The following is a 17,496-nucleotide window of genomic DNA, read 5'->3' as shown; positions in this document are numbered from 1 at the left end:
ATATAGAGAGCCCTTTTGCTTTTTCTACGTCATTGAAGAGAGAGAGAGAGAGAGAGAGAGAGAGAGAGAGAGAGAGAGAGAGAGAGAGAGAGAGCGCTCTTCTGCTTTATTTAAAAAAAAGCTATTTTATGGACAGCTTTTGGAAACTTACTTTATTTTACAAGCAAGAGAGAGAGAGAGCCTTTGCTTTTTTTTTTTTTGGGCTTTTGATTTTCAGCTTTTGGGGCTCTGCTTTTGGCATCCCTTGTACTCTTTAAATAAGTAGGCAGGGCCTCACAACTAAGAGCATATAGACGCAGAGTCTGAGTGTGAGCGCTTGCCCGCACTCTTGTACTTTGAACACAGATTAATATAAAAAGAAATACTGAAAGGGGCGCCAGACTTTGGGGCCAATATCTCTAGGCACAGAACTCCGCCGGGCCAATGTCGAATCAATTGTGAACTGTGAACTGTTTTGAAGTGGTTATTTGTGTTGATGCGGTAGATTCTTGACTTGGAGTGTCCAAGTCTGTTACATATTGGCCCCAAAGATCGGCGCCTCTATAGGTATTCCTTTATTATTACCTTGCAAGAGTAGAAAGTCCGAGTGCCCTCTCTCTCACAGTGCTCCCAAGCCAATCTGCCAAGAGAAGAGGCAGTGGCACGCTTATAAAGGTCCTTGGCCTATCCCAAAAGCAAGTACATGAAAAGCATCAGTTCTAAAAGCAACGAGACCAAAAACTGGTGCCCCAAAAGATGTAGTGCAATTTGCGGAAATCCGTACAGCTACCACGTCAAGGGTCAGCGTGGAATGCAAAAATCGGTATAGCGTTGCCATGTTATCAACCTTTGTAAATTGTTTTTGGATGGTCAAGGGTCTTTTAATATGTACAAGGGCTCACTCTCTGGCATTCTACCCACGGGAGATGCGGAACCGAGTTGCTAGCGTTGTACCTCGTTGAAGCAGTATAAAGAAATACCAAAAGGGGCACCATAGTTTGGGGCCAATGCACTTTGGGGGTGGAACTACACCACTCCGTGCCTTGTGTGAAATCTCCTTTTTTTGTTCAATTTTTTGAAATGTTGAATGTTTGTCTTAGTCTGTTCTTTTCAGTTGGTACGTGGTGCCCGCCGACCCGTACGTGATGTTAGAGCTTTAGTCGTGTGCTTTTTTGAAAGCGTAATGGTCCTCCCAAGAATAGACAAAGCAAGATGGCGTTTCTGGATTCTATAGAGTACTTGCAGTTTCTCCTCGACGAGCTCCACAACATACTTTCGTGGCATCCTAAGCAGAATCTCCCGGTTATGCAAAGTTTTCAGGAGTTCCATTACATGTTAACCCTTGGGTTGCCTCAGGCAGTACCATCTCCTCCGGCCCTAGAAAGTACAAGAGCCTCTACCCGACAACCTACTCAATCTTTTATTCCAGTTGGGGGAGTTTTCACGAACATGGTACAATCGTCTGACCTTGCTCCGATGCAACCCCCTCTCCCACTGCCGTTGCTGCCACCGCCACCAGCTCTTGGGTACAATGGTTGGAGCCCTTGTGGATATCCCTATTATCCACATCCGAGGTTTGCATCAAATCAACTAAAACATTTCAAGAATGGGGAACTAGAATAGAATTTTCACTTTTTCTAGAGTGAAAGATAGGAAGAAAGCCTTGTAGTTCCTACGATAGTTCAACATCTATACCTTGGGGAACTACACAAAAGAATCAAAGATATCTCGAGCCACAAGATTTCTCAAAGATAATGCTATGCAATGGTGGAGCTCCATTGCTACCCAGCCGCATGCTCCAAGGACTTATTAGGCTTTCGAGACTATTTTTGCACAAAGCTACATGACCTCCCCGTTTGAGGTACAAATTCTGTCAGAAATTGGAAACTTGAAAATGCTTGCCATGGAGACTATGGAAGACTACAACCAGAGGTTCCTTGATGTTTCCGGTGTCTTTCTTCAAGTTGATTCCCTTGGAGGACTATAACAGACTTGGACACTCCAAGTCGAGATTCTAGCACGACACCACAAGAATTCACTTCAAAACAGTTCATAGTTCACAATTGATTCGACACTGGCCTCGGTAGAGTTCCGTGCCTAGAGATATTGGCCCCAAAGACTGGCGCCCCTTTCGGTATTTCTTTTTGTATTAATCTGCAACTCAAAGTACAAGGGAGTGGAAGGCTCTCACTCTCGGACTCTGCGTCCAGATGCTATGAGAAGTGGGAAGCCTGCCGACTTATTTATTCATTACAAGGGATGCCAAAAGTAGAGCCCCTAAAAGCTGAAAACTCAAAAGCCTCTTAAAATAAAGCAAAAGTCTCTCTCTCTCTCTCTCTCTCTCTCTCTCTCTCTCTCTCTCTCTCTCTCTCTCTCTCGTAACCCTCAACACCAGCGCGCAACAACAGCTATCCACGCAGGTCTCATGGCAGCAGGGCAGTAGAGCGTGGGCTCTTAGACAAATGTGCGTGCGAACAGCAAACAGCGTGCGGGTCAGCACCTTAATTACGAGAGCATCAGAACCTTTGATGACGTGGCAACTCTCTTTCTCTCTCTAGCGTCCAGCCATCAGCCAACGATACCAGTTGGGAGTTGATCGCCATCAGAACCTAGCAGCCCAGCATTGAGTTGTTGCAGTTCCAGCGTTGAGAGAATTCAGCCCTAGCGTTGGCAGCAGCAGTACCCTCAGCATAGCAGACAAGCATCATCAGCAGTAGTACCGACAACGTAGCATCAGCATTCAGCAGTCAGCCATTGCATCAGCATCCAACATCATTTTGAGCAAATTGCAGCGCTGATGGCCACTTGTTGCGAAGAGCGTGCGCAGAATGCTCTGGACAGCCAGCTCGCGAAGGTTTCAGTGACACGCAGGTGCTGAAAACCGCGCAGGTCTAAAGTTTACACAGGTCAGAGGGAGAGCAGGAGCAGTTCGGACACAAGGAAGTGAAACAAACAAGCAAGAAAGATGGTGGCGCACTTCATGGTCACAAGCAAGAGGATGACAGCCATTGAAAGAGAGTTGAAAGAATGCAAAGTTCACATGGAAGAGTGGAAGAAAGAGAAGAGCTCACTCCTTGAATGGAAAAAGTGGGAGGAAAAGGCGAGGGAGCTAGAGCGCATAGAGTTCCGGGCTAAAATTCAAGCTCTAAAAGGTAACATCTCAGCCCTTCGGAAGTAACTTGCCGAAACTAAAGAGAGAGGACGCCTTGAAGATGGAGAAATTCAGCCATCAATGATAGATGAGCTGAATATTATACGAGCGCAAGTCAAAGAGATAAAGGAGGAGGGAGAAAAGAAGGTGGAAGAGGCTGAAAAGTGGATTGAAGTTGTCAAGAAGGGGAAGGGCAAGGACATTCCGGCTACACCCGACATCATTAACAAGACACTTGAAGAGGAACAACGAAGAAGGGTACGCACTCTACACGTGAGAGTGACCGGCCTAAAAGATTCAAATAAGGTGGACCAAGAGGTGAAGAGCCTCATGTCAATGATGGGGGTGGAGAAGCCCTCACACACACAAGCTTGGAGAGTGGGCAAGAAGAATGAAGGTAATGGGAGCTCAAAAGAACGGGCTCTCATTTTGCGCTTTCCCTCCATGGAAGAAAATAAAAGAAGAGGTCAATCCTCAAGAAAACAGGTATCTTTTTAGGAGATGACCTTACCCTCTCACAACTTGCACATATGAGAGAGGTCATGCCGGAGATTACAGCAACAAGGGAGAAGGGAAAGTTAGCCTTTTACAGAGATGGGCCAGTAGTGATTACAGAGCGCCGCTCTACATGACAGTGCGAGACCTATGGGACCACTCTCAGGATGGCGGTTTGGAACTGTAATGGTTCGTATAGACTTGATGTGGGGGCCTTTGAGGACAGCTTCAGAGACAGAGACATTGTTTTCTACTCAGAGATTCATCAGGCTCCAGGACAGTTGATGCCGCATATATCAGGATACAGATGGGAGACAGCTTACCGGACATGCACCAAATTTGAGCATGGGACTAGAGGATCAGGAGGTGTAGCAATTTTTTTCAGAGAGGAGCTCCAACCACTGTTGCACATAGTTTGGAGAGATGATCAGGCCAGATACATGTGGGTGAGGTTGAGGGCAGAGATTGGACGTTTCTTGTACATTGCCATTTGCTATTTTCCTCCTAGCACTTCAGTATATGCTTCACCCAGAGGACAGTCTCCTTACTCTGTACTCGATGATGATATTTGGGAGTTCTCCAAGGATGGAGACATTATACTATTGGGAGACTTCAATGCCCGTCCAAGCAGTTCACAGACGGTTTTCTATGACACCTCAGAGGAGATGCTCAGAGAGCTAGAGCCAGAGGAGATGGGGCTTGAGAGATGCTCACACGACAAAGTGCATACAGAGTATGGGAGATACCTCAGGGAGATGACGACTACTCACAGTTTAGCCATACTGAATGGCTTACCGACCTTCCCATCATCTACAAGTTTTACTTGTTTTCCACACAGACATGGCGCCAGTACTGTAGACTATGTTCTGATACATCCGAGCTTTATCTCTCACATTTAGGATTTTACAGTGGGACCCAAGCCTATTGGGATAGCAGTAGATCATGCACTTTTGACATTATCAGTCTCCTTTGAGTACAATACATCTTAGGCCTCATGGGGTGGTAGACGTCCACGCTATACTTTTACACCAGAGACTGACTCAGTCTATGCAAAGGATATACATAGACTTTTATGCACATCAAAGCCAGTATACACAGTGGAGGAGATCACGTCTATGCTGACAGTGACATTACATGGGGCAGCGACAGAGGCATACCCACACACTTAGCCTGGTCAGAGACGTCGTTCTGGGCACATGCCTCAGAACAGCTGGTATGATGAGGAGTGTCGACAGGAAGAGCTCAGATCCAGCGGGAGCTTGCATTGGGAGTGATCACCTATAGACAGTCTTATATTGCTACACGACGACTAGTACGACGGCAGAAGCGAGCTTTATTGGTCTAGATGGAGCAGTATTTATATCAGCTCTTTCTTAGTAGAGATTCAGGAGAGGCTTGGCGTCTATTCCATGAGCAGTCTCCCTCACCAATAATTACTTCTACGGAGATATGGGGGTGATATGCAACATCATTATACATTGTACCTGGACAGCCACCACTACCAGATCCACCACAGCCATGTCTGGCTACGAGCACCTTCTTTACCACTGAGATGGTAAAGGAGGCCATTGACAGGATGAAGACCAAACGCGCACAGGATCATGAGGATTTGGTAGCAGAGCACATTATACATGCTGGGGACTTGTTGGCAGAGATGCTTGCAAGGTTGTTCAACCGTGTCATGTGTGAGGGCTTTCGTGAGTCTTGGAGATTGTCTACTATTGTACCTATCTTCAAGACAGGAGACCCCACAATGCCGGGGAATTACCGTACTATCATGGTAGGACACACATTGGCACGGTTGTATGCATCCATCCTTGAGCATAGGCTGAGCAGTTGGGTAGAGACTATGGGCATACGGGCACTGGTTTCAGGAGGGGTTTCTCCACACTGGATCATGTCTTTACACTCAGAGCTATCATTGAGGAGGGTCGAGCACATGGTAGACGGATATATTGCAGCTTTGTGGACTTCCGCAAAGCTTTTGACACAGTACCGAGGGCCAGATTGATGTGCCGACTCATGGAATTGGGGGTACTCACAGAGCTGATATGGGGGATTATGGCATTGTACACTTCAGTGATGGGTCATGTACGCACCCTAGAGGGGATATCTGACATAGTTCACTCCACTATTGGAGTGAAACAGGGATGCCCATTGTCCTCTACTTTATTTGGTATGTATGTTGATGAGGTCTCTGATTATATTGACATAGGAGGAGATAGAGGTGCTCGGGATAGTGGATTGTCTGTCAACCTTGGTAAAACCAAGGTCATGGTATTTAATACCACGCCACAGTGGGTCAGGAGATCAGCACCTACATTCACATATGGTCAAGACAGTATGGAGTACATTGATGCATACACATATCTTGGGGTGGTCTTTAGTGGACCGAGGTTCACATTGAGAGTGGCAGCAGACACTAGATTGACTCGTGCTAATGCAGCCCTAGGCAGTTTAGAGAGGATTTGTTCGCAGGTTCAGTTCCAGAACCTCGAACAAAGCGTTGGCTCCTCGACACTTTGGTCGCTTCAATTATGCACTACGGGGTTCAGGTTTGGGGACCATCTGTTGACAATGCTGGATAGAGTAATATGGAGAGGCCCTTGGTATCTATGATTTGTAGGCTGATTAGAGCCAAGGCCTCAATTCCACATGACATCATAAGAGCGGAGCTGGCTGCCCCATCTATGGAGATTGAGGCACTTACTAGATCAATATCATTTGTACATAGCTTATGGGACACCACGAGGGACAGATATGCTTGGCTTGCTCTTGAGTCGTCCAGACAACTGGCATTACAGGGAGATACATCATGTTGGTATGCACAAATGAGCTCATGGCTTTAGAGGCATGGTTTCAGCATGGACAGGCTTCCCCCTTTCCAGTATTCTCTTGATGCACCATCTTTGGCTCTTAAACGGATGGAGATTACTAGACTCATTCAACAGGATCTTATCCAACTTGATCCCAGGAGGACATGGATAGAGCCATCATGGGAGTTGGGTACGAAGAGGGCCTTCTATAGAGAGCATCTTCTCCAACTCACGACAGACGGATTTGTCACACGGCCCAGCTACATGGACACACATCTATCTCATGGGTTACGATGTGCCATAGGCCAGATACGCACATCTTCACACCAGCTTGGGATTGAGACAGGTAGATTCAGAGGCAGACAGTAGGATATGTCAGTTATGCCATGTAGAGCCAGAGGTAGAGCTTCACTACATATGTCACTGCACAATCTACTATGAGATACAGGGACGCTTTCACTGCTTATTCAGAGATGGTTTTGACTCGTTAGATAGAGTCATGAGATATCAAGATTAGAGATGTCTCGGATTATTTCTACTTGAGATACAAAAATATAGAGACTCTCTATTGAGACGGCATAGACGGAGGCAATCCCAGAGACGCATCTCAAATTTCTTCAGTCCGAGTACCACAGAGGCAGAGGGGAGAGGCAGAGGGGCCACCACCACCACAGAGCTCGGTTCCCACCCATACACACCAGTGGTACTCTCATTGACCGAGCTATAGAGCTGGGGAGATCGAGACGACCACGACTTAGGAGGAGAGCCACGCAGCATTGACAAAGATTGGGGTAGAGGATCCACAGTATTCTAGCACGACACCCAGAGTGTTGATAAATATAGACTTCATGCTAGTGCTATATTGTATCATGGTGACACTTATCCCCATTTTGTACCTTTGTGGCATTATACCATTGCTCAGCTTACCAGCCACCCATAGGAGTCGGTAGCACTCCTATCTCAGTTTCTAGTTTGTAGTTTTCTTTGTTTGTACCCAGACTTGGTACTAGACTCACCATTGTAATCAATTTGGTCTCATAGGTCATTTTGGCCTTTTGTAGACGTTAATATATCATATCATCTCTCTCTCTCTCTCTCTCTCTCTCTCAACTGCCTCGCGTAGCCAAAAGCTGGTCCAACACTGCTTTTCCGTACGCTGCTTCCGCGAATGGCGCCGCAAAACGCGGGCTTCCCTACAGCAGGCCATGTCAGCAGCTTTCCGTATCTCCCGGATCCGTACAATGCAACCACGTCATCATTTCTGCCCGCCAGGAACTGTTCCATGCCAAGAGAGAGAGTGTGTGTGTGTGTGTCGGGTAGCCACGTCACCAGTTTGTGACATACCCCCCTCTTGAAAGCATTGTAATCGCTCTCGATTACGCCTGCAAAACAGACAAAAGCCATAAATTGTCTTAGCAGACATTGATTGTTAGTACCGACGCACTAGGAACACACATCTAGCACATGTACCAATCTACAGTCACATCACTTGACATCACATGACATCACATGACAAATCACATTCAACATTCATTTGGATCTCAGACCATGATTTATCGGCAATGCAATTAGCAATCGCATCTAGATCCACTCAGGACCTTAGAGATGTCCGATTGACTAATCCCTATTGCAACCATGTCTATCGAGATCATTCAGACCAAAATGCTGCAGTCATTTCGTCTATCAGTTCCTGCACTTAAACAAGTCAAGAACAAATCAGTATCATATCATCGGGAATTCCAGTTCATAAAGTCATTACAGTAGAATATTGTCAGCTCTCAGTATCCGTGAAGCTCAAAGAGACATCAATGACTCTAGTCTCAAAAATCGAGACATCTGTTGACAAAGGAGAGCGGAGTAACTCCCCTCTTGTGCATACCCGTTGCACCAGATATCCGGCCAAGCTGAATTCGGGGTTTCATTTGGAATAGACTATGCTAAACCAAAAGCTTCAAGGTAAAGATTCACAATCTGACGACTCACGAGTATCTGCTAGGTCCTCCTCCTCCATCCACTTCGCATCCAATGCAGGATAGTTCTTCAATTTAACCAAGAACCGCCTTATCACTTTACCCTTAATCTTTCTGTCTTTATGTGCCAATATTTGTTCGGGAACAAGGATCTCCTCGTTTTCTTCCACTTCGGGTTGCTCATCAGGCTCCCCATCTTCGGGCACATTGCGTTTAAAAGGCTTTAGGAGACTCACATGAAAAGCATTGTGAATCCTCCAAGTGACGGGCAGCTTCAGTTGGAAGGAGGCATCATTTATCTTTTCGGAGATCTGGAAAGGTCTGTCGTATCGCATACTAAGCTTTGGAAAAAGCCTCTCCTTTCCCTTTTCCTTTCTCAGGTGTGCCTTCTCAAAACGTAAGAGCATTCAATCGTTCTCCTTCAATTTCAAATCGCGACGATGGCGATCTGCTGTCTTTTTTTGTCTTTCTTGAGATTTCTGCAAAGCCTTGCAGACCTTGGCAAAAGCCGTGTCCAAGTTGCGCGTGTACTCATCGGCTTCAAAAATCTCATCTTTCGTGCTTAGGAAGGGTGGAACCTTTGTAGCACCAGCTTCAGTTGGAAGGAGGCATCATTTATCTTTTCGGAGATTTGGAAAGGTCTGTCGTATCGCATACTAAGCTTTGGAAAAAGCCTCTCCTTTCCCTTTTCCTTTCTCAAGCGTGCCTTCTCAAAACGTAAGAGCATTCAATCGTTCTCCTTCAATTTCAAATCGCGACGATGGCGATCTGCTGCCTTTTTTTGTCTTTCTTGAGATTTCTGCAAAGCCTTGCAGACCTTGGCAAAAGCCGTGTCCAAGTTGCGCGTGTACTCATCGGCTTCAAAAATCTCATCTTTCGTGCTTAGGAAGGGTGGAACCTTTGTAGCACCTTAAATAATCTCAAATGGCGCCTTCTCCGTCGAAGTGTGTATCGTGTTATTGTAGGCAAATTCCACCAAAGGTAAATACTTTTCCCATTGAGTCTTCTGATCCGAGATGTAAGACTTCAATAAATCTAGTACCACAGAATTGGCAATCTTAGATTGCCCGTCAGTCTGTGGGTGGAAAGATGACGAGAACTTCAACCGCGTGCCAATGTTCTCCCAAATTGCCTTCCAAAACAAACTCGTGAATCTGGGGTCCTTGTCGGAGACAATCGTCTCGGGCATGCCATGTAATTTGAAGATCTGGGCCACAAACAGTCTCGCTAAGTGATCTAGCTTGAGTGTTTTCTTCACTGGAATGAAATGAGCTTGCTTGTTAAATCTGTCAATAACAGTCCAGATACCATCGTGACCACTCTATGTTCTCGGGAGATAAAAAATGAAATCCATTGCAATAGTTTCCCAAGGGCGGTTGGGTATAGGCAAAGGCTTTATGCTTGTCAAACTTTAACTTCTGGCATACCAAGCGACTGCGCACAACTGCGCACAAACTCGTCCACATCCTTCTTGAGTATCGGCCAAAAGAAGTCTCTCTCTACCCCTTTCAAGGTGGTAGCAATGCCGCGGTGACCCGTTAAAGGTGGACAGTGGTATTCGGTCATAACCTTTTCCCTCAACGGGTGTGTAACGCACAACATGGCTTTCCTCATCAAGTAGCCATCCCTAATGAAATATCCTGCTACTAACTCCCCACTCCGTATCCGGACGAAAATATCTGCAAAATCTATATCTGCGGCATACTGATCGACCATATCCTCGAAGCTCCTATGATATATCACGGAAATAGCCAGAACCAACGGCTTCCGAGACAAAGCATCTGCCACCAAATTCTTCTGTCCCTGCACATGGACAATCTAGAAGTGAAACTGTGACAAGATGTTCGTCCAGCGCATCTGCTTTTCCGATAGCTGCTTCTGTGACAAGAAGTAGCGTAAACTCTGATGGTCTGTGAAGACAGTAAAATCTGCTCCGAGTAGGTAATGTCGCCACTGAGTAAGAGCATGGATAACCGTCAATAGCTCTTTCTCATAAATATGTGTTGTCAATTCCGGCCTTGAGAACAATCGGCTCTCATAGGCAATGACACGGCCTTCTTGCATTAAGAATACCCAGACTACAAGCACAAGCATCACAATATACTTCAAATGACTTCTGCAAGTCCGACAATCCGACAAAGTCAAAACTGGTCCTGTAGTCAATTCTTCTTTCAATGTCTGAAAGGCAGTCACCTATGTGGGTCCCCACGAGAAATGGACTCCTGTCTATGTCAAAATATGCAAAGGGGAAGCAACCTCTGCAAACTTTCTAATGAACTGCATGTAGTACGAACACAATCCCAAGAAGCTTCTAACTTTATGGACATTCTTCAAATTGGACCAATCACAGATAGTCTCTATCTTGGCCGGGTCCATTTGCACTCCTGCTGCTGCTGAGACAATATGTCTCAAAAAGTGTCTCTCTGGTATGAAAAATTCACTTTTCTTTGCATTAATCACCAACTGTGATCTCGTAATGCCTGAAAGACCTGTAGCAGATGTTCTCTATGTTCTGCCTCATCCTTGGAGAAAACAATGATGTCGTGAAAGAAAGTGCCAACAAATAGTCAGTACTCTCGAAAAATCCTGTCCATCATCCGGTTGAATGTTGCAGGAGCATTGGTTAGGCCAAATGGCATCACCAAAAACTCAAATAACCCAAAAGTCATCCGAAAAGCTGTCTTCTAGACGTCTTTCGGCGCGATTCGGATCTGATGATATCCACTCTTCAAGTCGATCCTGCTAAAGCACGAGGATCCTTGTAGTCGGTCAAGTATATCATCGATTCTCTTGATGGTGATTTTGTTGAGAGCTCTATAATCGATGCACATTCTCCAAGATCCATCTTTCTTCAAAACCAACAATATTGGAGAGCAATACGGTGAAGTAGTAGGCTGGACAAGACCCTTTTCCAAGTGGTCTTTTACTTGGTTCATAATTTCTTTGTTCTGGGCCCGGCTCACACGGTAAGGTGGCCAGTTTTGTGGTGTGCTTCCAGGTATCAGATCAATGGTATGATCCTCGGGACGAGCGGGTGGTAACTCGCCTGGCAGGCCCTCTGAAAAGCAATCGGCATGAGTGTGGAGAAAATCTTATCGTTCTTTATCAAGTTCTTACATATTTGTCCTATCCTCATCATTCAACTCTTTAAAAAAGATCGAGTAAACAAACAGACTGGGTTTCATTAATATCGAAACGACTGAAGTCGATACAATAAGGACAGACTTTCCCTCAAGTTTCACATCAAGTACAATGGTTCTTCCCTTTTCTGTAGTCAAAGTCGCTTTTCTCACCCGATAGTCGACCATGACGTTGTTCTTGTGGTACCAAGGAATTCCCAAGAGGACATTACAATCTTCCAAGGGCATTATGCAGAAGTCCTCATGCCCCAAATACCCCTGACAATGCAATCGAAGTTCGCCAATGACAGGCGTAATGGCTACATCCCTGTCGGGTGCTGCTAGAACTGCCTCTGCCAGTGGTCCTATCTGATCGGGTGTGATCTCGAGCCGCCCGCCAATTCAGGTGAAATGAAGTTGGCCTTGGCTCCTCCATCAAAGAAAATCAGGGCTTCTCGGTCTTGCACTTTGTCCCATGCTCGGCAAAATTTTGTACTCTCGTCCATCGCGCTTGGGTCAATACCCATGCAGTCTGGAACCAGTCTTGTTTTCATCTTGCCTTTTCATCCACGTTCCTCAGTTGCTTTCGAACCCTCGGGCCTATCTTCATCCTTGTCATTCTGTTCTTTCGGTGCCTTCTTAGGGCACTTTGCCGAGATGTGCCCAGTTTCTCCTTATCCAAAGCACTTCCCCTGTTTGATGTAAAGGGCTCTCTCTCGAGGAGTGAGTTTGGGTCGTGCATTCTTTTCTTTCTTTTCTGGGTTGCTCTTCCTCTTTCCACTTTCATTGTTCGAAGTATGTTCGGTCCTTTGCGGCATGATTTCATCTGTGGGGTAGGTCAAACTGCCTGAATGAATGGCAAAACTCCGTTCCTCATGACTCATTAGTTCCTGAATGGAATCTGACTTTTGCTCTAAGCAGTGATCTCGGATCTCTGTAGGAAGTCCCAAGGTAAACCGCTCAATCTGCTCTTTGAATGAGATCTTCTTAAATGAAGAGGTTGGTAGAAAAGTGTCACGTGCACATATAACCCTATGTGTACGTGGACAAGCTACTTCATGACATGGGTTCAATTCACTTAGATTAGGAGTGTTCTGGCACTTTTGTGAGTCTGTTCGTAGGCTGTGCATGTCCTCTGGTTGCACACATCATGCATGTTTGGATATCCTCTGGTTGCACACATCATGATCATCATCATTACCATCAGATTCCATCAGGAGCATTTTATAGTACAAAAAACCTATTTTCCCTATTTTAGCCATTTTCACTTATTATTTTAAAGTGACTTTTGTTGGGAACTGGGTAGGGCAAAATAGCAGAGCTTGTATAAAAGAAAACCTAGCGCTAGTGCATTCTGGTAGGAGGAGGAAGGAGAGCACAGGCACCGAGTGCAGCAGGCCCTCTGGATAGCTTCTCAAGCAAGAAACCTCCACAGAACCCCCAACGTTTTCAGCCCTTGAACCCTAGCGTTTTCAGCCTTGAAGGGCTAGCATTTTCAGCCCTTAAACCTCAGTGTTTTCAGCCTGGACTATTAGCGTTTTTCAGCAATACAAACCAGCGACTCAAAGCCAGCAGTTCAGCGTTTTTGCACCTGCAGAACTCAGCGTTTTTCAACCAGCAAATCAGCGTTTTTCAGCCATCCAAACCAGCGTTTTGGACAGCAAGAAATCAGCGTTTTTGGACAGCATGCAATCAGCGTTTTCAGCAGTTAGAGAAACAAACAACAGATAGCAATTCAGCCATACGTCGTCGCCGCTCTCGTCGTCGCCGTCGTCTCCCAACTTAGATCCACATTGCATCATAGCCTCTCGAACTTGCATTAGCATCTTGTACTAGACCTGTGCAATCAATAGCATAGACCTCTCTCGCCATCAAGAGAGGGGCCCTTGGAGGAGGGGTTTGACAACTTGTCTGGTGTCGTATTCTTCTCTCTCTATCTCTCAATCTCAGCACCTTCATTCACAGTGTTCACCACTTTGTTTGTGTCCATTGCACTCTCGCACTGAAGGAACGGAAGGCTCTCCCTTCCGTAAGTAAAAGGAACCCTTGAGCACAGTTCGGAGTACTCATCTTGAGCAAAGTTCAACATTCACTTCCGTTGCACCTTACAAAAAGAGCTCGAGAATCTCTTGCAATATGCGTCCAATGTATCCTTCTTGGTCATCCGAAGATGGTTCCAAGCAGTTCGTATGTCGCGTTCGTACTCTCGAGTCAGCCAAGAAGAAATAAAAAGCCCTCCAAATTCTAGCCATTTAACTGGCGCCGTCTTGTTTAATAGAAGCATGGACCACCAAGTGCGAGCATTTCCCTTAAAGTAAGAGGTAGCCCCTCCGAATCTTGGAGTGCTCTGAGTAACGCCCTCTAGAGAAAGCTATGTCAAACTGTTGAATGAAGGCCAAAGCCTTTGAAGCATCTCTATATCCAGAAAATGTGTCAAATTTAATTGACTGTCCACCTTCCTTGAACTCTCGGACTTTCTTGCTTTTATCTTCCAGAAAGTCATACTGGTTGGCTTTATAAACATTCTTCTTCTTTGCATAAAAGCTGATGTAGTCATAGTCCGAACTATCCGAAGACTAGTTCTCTGTAGAACTATCAACAACTCGGCGAGATTTAGACTTCTTTGCCTTTTTCTTGCCCTTTCCGAAGCTTTGCTTTTTGCTTCGCTTTTTCCCTTTTCTGTCTTCTTCGCTCAAGTCAGAGGAGCTAGAAGAACTCGAAGAAGAAGAAGAAGAAGAAGAAGAAGAAGAACCAGGTACTCCTTCAAATCGAACACACTTTTTCTGCTTTCTTGCCGATGCAAATGAAGATTGACGACCCAAATAATCCGGGAAGTCAGTTCCTTTCTTTTGCTTCTTGTCGTGCTTTTCTGCTTTGTTCTTCGTGTCAAAAAGCTGAGAAATTCGTGCATCAACCACCTCTTCTAATTCTTGCTCTGTATACATCCTTGGAGTAGGAGGTTTCTTGAGTGCTGGTTTGAGGGGTTTTGTGGTTTGCCGCCACTCTGAATGCACCTCGTTGAAGGAGGTCTGGCTTATAAATTTTGCAAATTTGGGGTCCTTCGCAAAATTTAGCATTATCTTTGTTGCATCATCGATCAATCGTTGACGCTCCATCTCTTCGAGCTCTGCCTGAGTAGGCCAAGGCCGGCCATACTCCTCGTGTGAATCCTCTTCGTGATCTCTTTCTGCATCTCCAGATGCAGAGGAAGTCGACTGATCTTTGTCTGAAGCCATAAGTGCCGCGTAAAAAGGATCGGATGTCCCGGTAGAAGAGAAATCGGCCATGCTTTGATAGCACTGTAACAGACTTGGACACTCCAAGTCGAGATTCTACCGCAACACCACAAGAATTCACTTCAAAACAGTTCACAATTCACAATTGATTCGACACTGGCCCCGGTGGAGTTCCGTGCCTAGAAATACTGGCCCCAAAGACAGGCACCCCTTTCGGTATTTCTTTTTGTATTAATCTGCAACTCAAAGTACAAGGGAGTGGGAGGCTCTCACTCTCAGACTCTGCGTCCAGATGCTCTGAGAAGTGGGAAGCTTGCCCACTTATTTATTCATTACAAGGGATGCCAAAAGTAGAAGCCCTAAAAGATGAAACTCAAAATTCTCTTAAAATAAAGCAAAAGTCTCTCTCTCTCTCTCTCTCTCTCTCTCTCTCTCTCTCTCTCTCTCTCTCTCTCTCTCTCTCTCTCTCTCTCAACTGCCTTGCGTAGCCAAAAGCTGGTCCAACACTGCTTTTCCGTATGTTTCTTCCACGAATGGTGTCGCAAAACGCGGGCATCCGTACAACAGGCCACATCAGCAGCTTTTCGTATTTCTCGGATCCGTTTAGTGCAGTCACATCATCATTTCTACCCGCCAGGGATTGTTCCATGCCAAGAGAGGGTGTGTGTGTGTGTGTACCGTGCAGCCACATCACCAATTTGTGACAAGGACCACTGCGAGTGCTATACAATTGGACTGCCATCACCGTTACAGAAATGTTGTCTCTCTAAACAAGCAACTACTATGCAAGAACTCATGGACCATGCTGCGGTCGGATAGAAGCTTATGGAAGGAAGACCAGAGTTTACTACAAAGGACCAACCGACAACCAATAAGAATCCTCGGCCACAACGAACAAATTCTTGGGATTCTTGTGAAAATCCAACACAAAGGGCTCGTTTGACGCCACAACAACGAGAAACTTTATTACAAGAAGGCTGATGTTTTGGATATTTTCAATCAAGACATAATGTTTATAATTGTCCCCGAAGAGCAGATAGACCCTTAGAGCCCACTCCTGCTCAGACAGCCTATAGACCCTCAGGCCAACCTCCAGCCAAAAGAGCTAGAACTGCGATTGGACTTGTTCTTGACATTTATGGAATTAATCTTGAAAGTTTCAATGAATTATGGAGAGCCTATGGAAAATTCAATGGCTTAAAAGCACTTATCTTCTTTGACCCGAGAGCCACCAAGAATTTTATCCATTCACAGTTCCTCAAGCAAATGGACTTCGAGTGTGACCAATTTGCTTGAGAAATTGAAGCTTAGTTAGCCATAGGGTAAACTCAAAAGATTGTACCTCTCATTGGTTCTCTCTCGATCCTTATCTAAGGATACCATGGAAAGGCATATTTTCACATTATGAAGTTTGGCAAATGCGATGCTCTCTTGGGCATGGCTTGACATGACAAGAATGATGCCACCATCCAAATCCAGAATCGTACCGTCACTTTGATGCAAAAAGACAAGCGAGTCGTCCTTAAAGTTCGACTATTGAAAGCAAACCCAAAATGAATTTTACACTTGTTTTGTATTTAGATACTTTTTGAACTTTGTTTGAGAATGTTGTTTTTTGTTTGAAATGGATATTATTGTTTGGACTTGTCTTGGTGCCAATTTGCGATTGCTTGATTTTGGTTTTGATACTCGTTTCAATGTTTTTGGGAACAATTTTGGATACTCATGGCTCGGGCTTTCCTTGGAGGAGTATTCAGGAGGAAATTGTGATTGCAAAGTTGTGTTTTACTCATGGCTTGGGCTTTCCTGAGAGGAGTATTGAAAAGAAAATCGGCTAAAGTCTGAGAAGTATATACTCTTGGAACCTCCAAGCGACGTAGGTTACAGTCTGGGGAGCGTTTGGTTGTAAAAGGCCTCTATATCTCACGGCCCAGACCTTTTTAGGTTGTTTACGGGAGGAGTGATGAGGAGTCCTTGAATAGCTCATAGCCCGACCTTGTTGGTTATTTGCGGGTGGAGTGTTCATCGGCGACTGTATGTTTCTATGTCCTATAACATGCATTTGTAATCAATCAGCTGTGTTGCATCATGATGTGTCAACCACTGAATATTCCTAATTGGGTGAGATTGCCTAGGTATGTAACTTTTGTGGATCGAGACACCTTCTAAAGATCAATGTGGTCTGGGTGTGATGGCTAATTTGGCTACGCCGGAATATCAAGAGCTTTGATATGGAATGAGAAAACTGAATGACCCTTGGGATTGACCCTCAGGATGACCCTTAGATATCTTTGATCTGACTTGATTTGTTTTGCATATATAATCGCGGACCATTACTCTTCTTTCAAGAAGGGGGATGTCACAAACCACTGATGTGTCAAGTCACTGAAGACTCTAGCCAACGTGTAGATCCCAGCCAAGGGGCCTAAACCTTACTAGAAGCAGAAGAACTAGAAGGATTAACCAACATACAGATTCTCACCAAGTGGCCCAAATAACAAATTGGGTTAGGATTAAAAATCCTAACTCCCAAACAACTTATGGAATTGGCGGAGCGGCCTAAACCCCTAAAAATAGAGCAGGAGATCTCTCTCTCTCTCTCTCTCTCTCTCTCTCTCTCTCTCTCTCTCTCTCTCTCTCTCTCTCTCTCTCTCTCTCTCTCACACACACACACACACACACACACACACACATACACACACACACACACAATAGTATACTGGTCATAAG

General features: G+C 45.3%; 1 protein-coding gene across 1 annotated transcript in view; it reads left to right on the top strand.

The window, feature by feature from the left end:
* The window catches only part of LOC147463071 (arogenate dehydrogenase 2, chloroplastic-like), a 79,152-nt gene that overhangs the window by 46,675 nt on the left and 14,981 nt on the right, over positions 1–17,496 (top strand). The gene's annotated exons all lie outside the window — the stretch shown is intronic.

This window comes from Adiantum capillus-veneris, chromosome 2 (genome assembly GCF_014529385.1).
Source record: "Adiantum capillus-veneris isolate H3 chromosome 2, ASM1452938v2, whole genome shotgun sequence".
Lineage (NCBI taxonomy): Eukaryota > Viridiplantae > Streptophyta > Polypodiopsida > Polypodiales > Pteridaceae > Adiantum > Adiantum capillus-veneris.
This window is presented reverse-complemented; position numbering and strand designations above follow the sequence as displayed.